The following is a 10,401-nucleotide window of genomic DNA, read 5'->3' as shown; positions in this document are numbered from 1 at the left end:
AAGTGACATTTGCTGTATATATGCATGGTATTAGGCTAGGAGTTATTCAAAGCAAGTGACACTCATGTAGGTCTGGCTCACTGGAAATTTATTTTCTAAGGCAGGAACTTACTCAGCTGATTTTGATCGGATATTCCACACTTCCTTCTGCATTTTCCTTTGCTGAAATCCTGATCAGGATCCTACAGCTAACATCAGTTGTGTCTGACTTCCTGGGGAAGAGATACTGCTGAGTGTTAAAACCCCTGATCACACCAAGGCATTTTCTCAACATTCCACAGTATTTTAAGAATCATCTCTTATTCCATTCCATTTCCTTTGCCTTTGCTATTTTCCATTATTTCTCTAACATGCAGGAAGCTAGAATTCTTTCTTTTATAAATAAAAACTTGCCTTCAAACTGTTCAGTTTGTTAAAGCCTTTGTGATGTCCTCTTCATTTCAATGCTGGATACATTGCTACTGCATAGGTGCCATTTAAGAGGAGTCACAAAATATTCAACAAGGGCTATGGTGATTAGCAAGACAAAGAGCAATCTCCCTAAGGCAGAACCTTGAAGAATGAGTTACTGTTTGGGGATAAAGGGGAAATAAAAGAGGGAGAAAGCCAGGTTGAATTCCATCCAGAAACTGGTTATCCATAAACTCTGTAACCCTTCCCTTTTGGAGACATAAAGGTCAATAGTGTGTTCATGTATTGAATGCTGGGATTATACCTTATAGATCTTTGCTCTACTCAATGCCCTACTCAAAGTGAGTACTCAACGAATGATGGTGATGAGGAGGTGGCAATACTGAATTCAACCACTTGTCAAAATTTACTAATTGGTGAGGACTCCTTTTTTTTGCTGTTTCCTCAAAAAATATATTTCACATCTTCTGAGATTCTGTTCAATACAACATACAGACATGTCACGTGGATATAACTAAGGTGAAATATGGTCTTTGAAATGTGACACTACCTTAAAAGATGATGGCTCCCAATGGGGAGAGAGATTTTGCCCACTAGGGGACATTTGGCAATGTCTGGAGGCATCTTTGGTTGTCACAAGATAGAGGGTGTTACTGGCATCTAGTGGAGGTCAGGGATGCTGAGAAACATGCTACAATGCACACGTCAGCCCCCCACACACACACCATAAGGAATCATCTGGCGCAAAATGTCAATAGTGTCCAGGTTGAGAAACTCTGTTACCGGGGGAAAAACACCTTTACTCAATAACCTGGAAGAAATGGATAATTCTAAGAAACATATAGCCTTCCTAGACTGAATCATGAAGAACTTGAAAATCTAAATAGACCAATCAACAGTAAGGAAATTGAAGCAGTCATCCAAAACCTTCACAAAAGCAAAAGTTCAGGATCAGATGGCTTCACTAGTGAATTCTACCAAACAGTCAAAGAGGATCAAACACCTGTCTTCCTCAAACTCTTCCAAAAATATGAAGAAAAGGCAATACTTCCTAAATCATTTTATGAGGCCAACATTATTCTGATACCAACACCTGGAAAGGATAACACACACACAAAAAATAAATTACAGACCAATATCTCTGGTGAATACAGATGCAAAAAATCGTAAACACAATTCTAATAAATTGAATACAACAATGCATTGAAAAGATTATACATCACGATCAAGTGGGGTTTATCCCAGGGGCATAAGGATGGTTCAACATATGCAAATCAATCAGTGTAATACACCACATAAACAAACAAAAAGATGAAAATCATATGATTATATCAACAGATGCAGAAAAAGTGTTTGACAAGATACAACATTATTTGTGATTAAAACACTGAATAAAATGGGTATACAAGGAAAATACCTTAATATAGTACAGGCCATATATGACGAACGCTCAGCTAATATCATAACTAATGGTGAAAAACTGAAGCCTTTTGCTCTACATTCAGGAACAAGACAGAGTTGTCACCTATCACCATGGCTATTCAACATGGTATTGGAAGTCCAAGCTAGATCAGTCAGGCAAGAGAAAGAAATAAAAGGCATCCAAAAAGGGAATAAAGAAGTTAAAATGTCACTTTTTGCAGATGACATGATTCCTTATATAGAAAACCCTAAAGACTCCACCAAAAAGCTACCAGAACCAATAAAAGAATACAGCAAAGTTACTGGCTACAAAATCAATGTACAAAAATCCATTGCTTTCCTATATACTAACAATGAAAACTCAGAAGAAGAAATAAAAAAGAAACAATTCCTTTTGCAATTGCAAGAAAAAGAATAAAATACCTAGGAATAAACTTAGCACAGGATGTGAAGGACCTATACACTGGAAACTATAAGACATTTTAGAAGGCAAAAAGAAATGGAAAGACACTCTGTGTTCATGGATTGGAAGAATCAACATAGTTAAAATGGCCATATTACCCAAACCAATAGACAGATTTAATGCAATCCCCATCAAAATCCCAATGGCATTTTTTAAAGAAATAGAACAAAAAATCATCAGATTTTTATGGAACCACAAAAGACCCCGAATAGCCAAAGCAATCCTGTGAAAAAATAATGCTGGAGGGTTCATACTCCCTGACTACAGCTAGTACTACAGGGCAACAATAATCAAAACAGCATGGTATTAGCAGAAAAACAGACACAGAGACCAATGGAATAAACTCAAGAACCCAGAAATAAACCCACATAAATATGGACAGATAATTTTTAACAAAGCAGCCAAAAACATACAATGGAGAAAAGAAAACCTCTCCAATAAATGGTGCTGGGAGAATTGGAAAGCCACATCCAAAAGAATGAAACTAGACTGCTATGTGTCACAGTGTACCAAAATTAACTCAAAATGAATTAAAGACCTAAACACAAAATCTGAAACAATAAACTGCATGGAAGAATACATAGGTACTAAACTTATGGACCTTGAGTTCAAAGATGATTTTTTGAATTTGACCTCAAAGGCAAGGGAAGTAAAAGCTAAAATAAATGAATGGGATTATATCAAATTAAAAAGCTTCTGCACAGCAAAAGAAATAATCAACAAAACAAAAAGGCAACCAACTGCTTAGGAGAAGACATTTGCAAATTTTTCTGATATGGGCTAATATCCAAGATATATAAGGAACTCATACAACTCAACAATAAAAAAAGACAAACAATCCAGTTAAAAAATGGGCAGAGTACATGAACAGAAACTTCTCCCAACAAGACATAAGAAAATGTGTTCTACTTCACTAGTGCTTAGGGAAATACAAATCAAAACCACTATGAGATACCACCTCACACCAGTTAGAATGGCTATCATCAGCAAGACAAGTAATAACAATTGTTGGAGAGGTTGTGGAGAAAAAGGAACCCTCATACACTCCTGGTGGGAATGTAAATTGCTATAGCCATTATGGAAAACAATATGGAGGTTCCTCAAAAAATTAAGAATAAAATTACCATGTGACCCAGCAATCCCTCTCCTGGGTATATATCCCCCAAAAATCTGAAAACATTTATCCATTAAGACATATGTACTCCAAAGTTCATTGCAGCATTATCTATGATGGCCAAGACATGGAAACAACTAAAGTGTCCTTCGATAGATGATTAGATAAAGAAGATGTAGTATATATACACAATGGAATACTGTTCTGCCATGAGAAAAGAAGAAATACTGCCATTTGCGACAATACGGATGGATCTTGAGATTATTATGCTAAGTGGAGTAAGTCAGATAGAAAAAGTTGAGAACCATATGACTTCACTCATATGTGGGATATAAAACTGAAAGCAACAAAGGAACAAGGCAAATGAATAAAGAAACAAAAAGTCATAGACACAGACAGCAGTTTAATTGTTACCAGAGAGTAAGGAGGTTTGGGGGTGGTAGATGAGCATAAAGGGGGTCAAATATATGGTGATGGAAGAAGAACTGACTCTGGGTGTTGAACACATAATACAATATATAGATGATATATTATAGAATTGTACACTTGAAACCTATATAGTTTTGTTGACCATTGTAACCCCAATAAATTTTAATTAAAAAAGTGACTAAGAAAAAAAAATAAAATGGGGGAAAAAAAGAAAATGCCTTTACTGTCTGGGTTCCTCATATCAATGTCTTTTTGCCTATGATACTGCACTAAACTCTGGTCTATATATTTCACTTACCACTATGGTCGAGGCTGTATGAAATGAGAAAAAACAGTGCCCCAAAATGTTTAAGTCTCAATTGCATTTTGTCAGTCATATCTGGGTGGTGTTGAATAGGACAGTCCATGTGAGTAAACTTCCCCTAAAAGCCAGGTAGATCAGGGTTTAAATTATGCACAATCACTTCTATATTTGGCTTTGAACCACTTTTGCAGATGTGACCTCTGGTTGCAAATTGCTCTGGGAGAGTTCAAACAAGCATACACTCTCAACCTCAAAGTAGAAACCTTGAATATTTCCATGCCCACAGAAACGGTGAGCCACCCTGTAACAATGCAGGCACCTAGGGATGCTTGGGTTCCTGCCCCCATAAGCTTCTTAATTGCACTAAGAGATCCTCTAGTAGGTTTCTCCTGAAATTCTTATAGTAACGCCTGATATTTGCATGGAGGTTTTAACTTTGGAAGGGTTTTCCTTTGTATATCCTTGATCTCCTGAAGAGGTTAACAGGGTAGGGCAGGAGCAGATAGAAATATTTGGGTCTTATCCACAATCTACTGGGAAAGCAAGCACCCAAATTCAAAAACACCTATAATCCTCGTATGTTAAAGACAATTGTACTGTATATAGGGGCCCTTGAAGGAGACAGCTCACAAGAATAAGGCTTTCTTTCTCCCTCAGCACTGCTACTGGTTGCATCTCAGGTTTGAAGTAGAAGCTTCAGGTGGACTACAGTTTGGTCAGAGAAAAGGAAATGCCCCAAAGTTTTGCCCACAGCCACACATCCTACTCACTCCTCATGCCAAAGGAGGGACTAGCTTCATAATCACACAGACCTCTTCTGTTTGGGAGGCTGTACATTTGAGGTCGCTGACCACAGTAAAACTGCCTTTGAGTGGAAGAAAGGCAGAAAGTTTCCAGGATCAAGTGACTTTTTTTCCCATCTACATCTACATCATTGGCCAATCTTTAGAAACACTTCCTGAGGTGTTTAAACAGTATAAAGGGGGGCTCCAAACTCACCTCTACCCTTTGAACGCACAAACTCTTCATCCCCCAAAGCAATACTTTTCTCTAGTGCCTTGCTCCCACACAAAAGCTTAACACTCCCCAGAATATACTGGGCCACCTCAGGGCTAAGGAGACCAACCACAACAGAAAAACTTGTCATGCTTGGTGCCCTGAGGGACTTTCCCAGGGTAGCCTAGGAGAGTTGCTAGGGTGGCCACTAGACATATCTATGCCAGTTTCACCGGAAGGCAATGGGAACATTGGGCCATTGAGGCAGGGAAGGCAGTTCTGGGTCTTTCTGGAGCTCTACTCAGGCTAGCAGTGTTTGCTCAGGGGTTTAAGACCACAGCTGGAAGTACAGCTCAAGTGGAGCTTTCTCTCTGTTTTGGGTTGTTCAGAGAATAGGTAGGGGAAAGGGTTTCAGGCATAGCCCAGGGTCCAGAAAGGCAGTGCACCACACCCGCTTTCCAGAGAGAGGTAGTAAGGGAGATAAAAGGCACAGCTGAGCTTTGGGACTGTCCAGTGGGGTCAGAAGATGCTGCCAGCTAGAGGACCTAAGCGCCTGCAGGTTGCAGGTAGAAATCTGAGGTTTGTGGTGGGGTTGGGGTCACTCAGTTGGTTCCAGGTTCCAGGAGGGTTCAAGAGGGTCTGCATTCTGGGTGCCAGAGTGTAGGGTGAGAGGTGGGGTGGAGCGGTGCCTCATGTGACAGGAAGGCAAGGCCGCAGAAATCAAAGAGTCGCCTAAGGGCACACACACGCGCTACTGCCACCACTAAGCAAGTTACTCCCTAATCCCTACTATACCACTATTCGACCCCAAGCCCTTTAAGTCTAGGGTTGGTCTTGGGAGACTGACCCTATGGGTGAGAGGGGCAAGGATGGAAGAATTGGGCTGCGCTCATGGGCTTCCTACACTGGGTTACACTTAGAACCCTCAGGGATCCAAGCGGGCTCCACAGGACCCCCAAGTCAGCCCCCAGCGACTCAGGGCACCCGCCATCCGCAGACCGCTCGCCTGTGTTCCCGCTGGCTCAACTCTCCTTCCCCAGGGATGATCCGTGGCTGCTGGAGCAACCCTGCTGCCGCCAGCGCAGAGCCCGAGATGAGGGACAGGTGGGGGGTCACTGTCCAAAGCAGGGGACGCTCAGGCCAAGGGGCAAAGAGACACTCTGTAAGCCAGGAACCATGAGACACTCTGGTCCCTTCTACCCGCACCCACGCTCAGCCCAGTCTCTGCCACCACCCAGGGGAGGGGGAGGCCCAGGAAGAGCAAACGAACGAAACAGAAAATTCCGTACCGAGGGGCGAGAGATGAGACGGTGGGACAAGACAGCGGGGGCTGACTTGCGGTTGCGGCTGCAGCTTCCTTCCACCCCTGGCCACCAAGCTGTAGAGAAGGCAGGAGCAGCTGCTCGGTCTTCCCTCTTTCCCTCCCCCCTCACGGTGAGGCATTGGCGGGGCTGAGGGGAGGTGAGAGGCGCTTTCGCCAACAGTCGCGGTCTCCCCCGCCCACACCCCACCCCCACAAACCCCACGACTGCGACGGGTTTTTCGCAGCTTGCAGTCACCCAAACGGAGGGAGAAAGAACAGGAACTGAGCGAAGCCAGAAGCAGATAGAAGGGAAAAACAAGAGCTCAGAATTGGACATTTTTGGAGCTTGGGGTGGGGAGGAGAAAGAGAGCGCGCGTCTCCTCGATTTTTTTCTTTTCTCTCCCCTTCGCTGTATAGCATTTTCCAGAAACGACAGCAGAAGGGGACAGAAACCTAGTCTAGAAATATTTGGATGGGTGGCGGAGGGCTCCCGCCAGCAGCTACCTAGTAGATGGAGCTTGAGTGTGTGTTTGTACATGTAATGGTGTGAATGCGGTTCTCTCTCTCTTTCCCTCCCTCCCTCTCCCTCTCCCTCTCCCTCTCCCTCTCCCTCTCCCTCTCCCTCTCCCTCTCCCTCTCCCTCTCCCTCTCCCTCTCCCTCTCCCTCTCCCTCTCCCTCTCCCTCTCCCTCTCCCTCTCCCTCTCCCTCTTCCTCTCTCTCTCCCTCTCTTGCTCCGTCCCTGCTTACCCCCCTCTCTATCTCTCACATTCTCTTCCTCACACTCTCGTGTCAGCTACCCCTGTGTCTCCCCGTGTCAGTTTCTTCTGCTGCTGGTACTGGGTGGTTGGCTGCGTGAAAGGAGTATGTGCGTTTGAAGGGGCCCAGGTTGGCTCACAGAGCCGAGAGAAGCGAGAGAGAAAGAGGTAAAGAGTTTCTGGGCGCTGACGAAGGCTAAAGGTGAGGAAGGCCAGCCAGCCCAGAGGGAAGTTTGGAGATAATTGAGGAGGGAAGGGAGAAACCAAGGTAGGAGCCAGCACTTAGGCCCCTCACTGCACCCCGCTCCTTTCCCTGTGCTCACGCACCCACCGTCCCAGCATTCTCGAAGCACCTTGCTGTCCCAGGCTGCTACTGTTTGTGCGCCAAGGGAGAAGAGTCCATCCAGTAAGGCCGCCGCACCGCGCGCCCTGGCTCAGGGACACCAGACGTCGCAGATCCGAACAAACGACTTGACCAGGGGTAAGTTGATAAGCGACCTGTGTGCCCTCTGTTTTGCTGCAGGAGCACTGCCAAGGGGTGCAAGGTGTGGGTTGAGTTAAGGTGTGGGGATGGGGATGCTGAGGGCTGGAAGGTACTACCTGGCTGGCCTTGGGCTTGCATGATGGGAAGTAGAGCAAAGGCAGCAACAGATTGTTTTGGACACAGTGGGGGTGGGGGAAAGTTCTAGTGGCCTTAGGACCAGGTGGCTCTTGGCAATGACCAAAAGCATCCTTTTCACTTGGGATATTCTCCAAAATCAGAGCTTCGCCTTACCTCTGAATAGTGATATATCTGCTTCATCCCTGGGTAGGTATTAAGCTCCCTAGGAACCTGCTCCTGGCCTCCTCAAAATCAGATGAGCATGGGAACAGGGACACAGGCCTTTTTGCTAAAATACACTTTAAGATGCAGAGATGTGCTTATGGCGGCTCAAGGACCAGAAGAAGAACCTTCTTTCTGTTTTTTATCCTTCAAACTTAAAAAATACCCGGATTCATTTTCCTGGCTTCCTTAAAGGAACCAGGAAATGCAAATTGGGGGACATCAGTCAGATCTCTGCTCCAAAGTGGACACCCTCTCCTCCCCGCAAACACACAAACACTGACTTGGACAGTCATGATCATACATTCCACACACACAGGTACTGAGCTGTATTCACAAATCCTGATCTTTCTCCATGGTCTCTAAGAATGAGACTGGGAGAAAGGCTTATTCCCCATTGCCAACCTGAGCTTTTCTGGCTATAGTCATGTATGTGGTGGTAGATGAGTGGCTAGCAAGGTTATCACTCCCTCATGAAAAACCTGGAGCTGGGAAACCAGCTTGAAAGACAGGATCTCTGAACTTTACCAGAGTTTATTATCTGAGTAGGAAAGACATAGACTAACCAATAATGCTCCCTTTAGGGATTGTTCATATCAGTCCTGGCTTCAAATAAGAAATAATTACTACATTTACATGGCACACACACCTGCTTGTCTATTGCCATATATTTATCCCCATGGCAGTTAGCAAATATAGCAAGTTTACATAGCAGCATTCATAATTGTCTATTGTCGGTCTCAGGTATTTTGTTGTTGTGTTGTTCTACAGATGATCTATACCATGTCTCCTTTTCCACAGATTCTTACAACGCTGAGATATAAATTATATCAAACGGTACCTTTCACTCAGTGTTTAACATCTACTTATTCTAAATCAAAAGGCATGGAAATACATTCACATAATACCAAGTTGGTTTCAAAGCAAATGTTTAGCCTGGGATAAAGGAAATACACAGGGTCAAGAGGAGCCTCTGTCACTCTGCAAGGTTGAAGGAAAAACTGAATCCCACTTGAAATCTATGTTTTGGTCCCTGGGAGATGCTGCTTTCACCATATATATGGTGTGTGTGTGATGCTTTCATAAAGTTGTCATATATATGGTGTGTATTTTTTCAAGGACCTGTATCAACCCCATACTACAAATCTGGTCTCTGTGCTGCTGAAGCAGAGAGGAGAGCATTTGAATTCATGCTTGCAAAGCACCCAGGCTCTTCTGTTAAACTTTCTATTTATTACTATATTACTGAACTACAAAGAATTACCTCCTTCCAATTCAGTAAATGAGAAAAACAGATTCTGCATTAAGTGGAACCGTTTATGTTGAATCAGGCAATTTGTTCTAAAGCTCACTGCTGAGAGTCGGAACAGAATGAGAATTACTCAAGCAAGATCTGAAAAGGTGCCCATTCTGTTACTTGTTTTTAGGTGATTGTAAACAAATATTTTCTTAGATAGGTTAGAATTACACTTTCCCATAAATAGCAAAGAGCAGGCTGCAGACAGGTAGGAAAGAACAGGCAGCTTCATACTTGGGAAGAACTGAAAGTGTCAACAGGGATGAAGCCTAAGGTGTAGGTCTTTGCTCTGTTCTTGGTGATGTATCTGGCTGCCGCAGTGGGTCCTGATCCATGGTTCCTCAGGGGACAAGGCATTACAGGGATCAAGAACCAATGACACCCCCAGCTGTGTTGACAGATGTTCATCTGGCTTCAGTGTATGCTCCAACATAGAGACCTGAACCAGATAATATCTGCTGTCTACCAGCTGTAAGAGCTATAGTCCTGTGATTCCATTTTTTCTAGAATTAACAACTGAAATCAGAATGACACACAGAACCACAACACTTAGAGAAGGCTTGGCCAGAAAATTAGAGATACAGTCAGGAGGAAGAGGGGGGATAGGAGAGAGAGAACCCCACAGTGTTTTGAAACACATAGAAAGGAAACCATGTTTGCTTTCTTTTGCTTTGGCTGAAGATGGAGTTAGCACAGAAAGTTGACTGAGATATGAAGCACCCTAAAATTGCCTACAATTGCCTTGTAAAAACTGAGTAAATGGTGACAGAATTCCTTGGAACCAGAGAATTGGGTGCATTGGAGTACATTTTCACTTTTTCCATCTTATTTCCCTCCTTAGCATATTAAATTTTTATTTATGAGCCATGCAGTTGCTTAGTTATCAAATGGATATTTCAAATGTGTCATGCTATTTTCCTTCAGCCTGTTTCCAAATATTCAAATTTGTCTTTTGCCGTAGCTCCATCACTGAAGGAGAAGGACCAAAACATTTCTGCCTCCTTATGCCAAAGGTTCGTTTTCAGCTAAGTACACTAAGCCATTCAAGAAGAGCCTCTTGTTAGCTGAGGAATATGACGGGCA

The 10,401-nt window shown here is 43.4% G+C and overlaps 1 protein-coding gene across 2 annotated transcripts in view; it reads left to right on the top strand.

Moving 5' to 3' along the window:
- The first annotated feature begins 6,776 nt into the window (after positions 1–6,776).
- The window catches only part of TRPC5 (transient receptor potential cation channel subfamily C member 5), a 326,934-nt gene continuing 323,309 nt past the window's right edge, over positions 6,777–10,401 (top strand). For both annotated transcript variants that reach the window (XM_074323867.1, XM_074323866.1), the window contains exon 1: positions 6,777–7,679. The gene's annotated coding sequence lies outside the window, so the exon portion shown is untranslated. The remainder of the gene's footprint in view (positions 7,680–10,401) is intronic.

The sequence above is a fragment of the Rhinolophus sinicus genome, chromosome X (assembly GCF_036562045.2).
Source record: "Rhinolophus sinicus isolate RSC01 chromosome X, ASM3656204v1, whole genome shotgun sequence".
NCBI classification, from domain to species: Eukaryota; Metazoa; Chordata; class Mammalia; order Chiroptera; family Rhinolophidae; genus Rhinolophus; species Rhinolophus sinicus.
The sequence above is the reverse complement of the archived record's forward strand: the minus strand, read 5'-3'. Positions and strand labels throughout refer to the sequence as shown.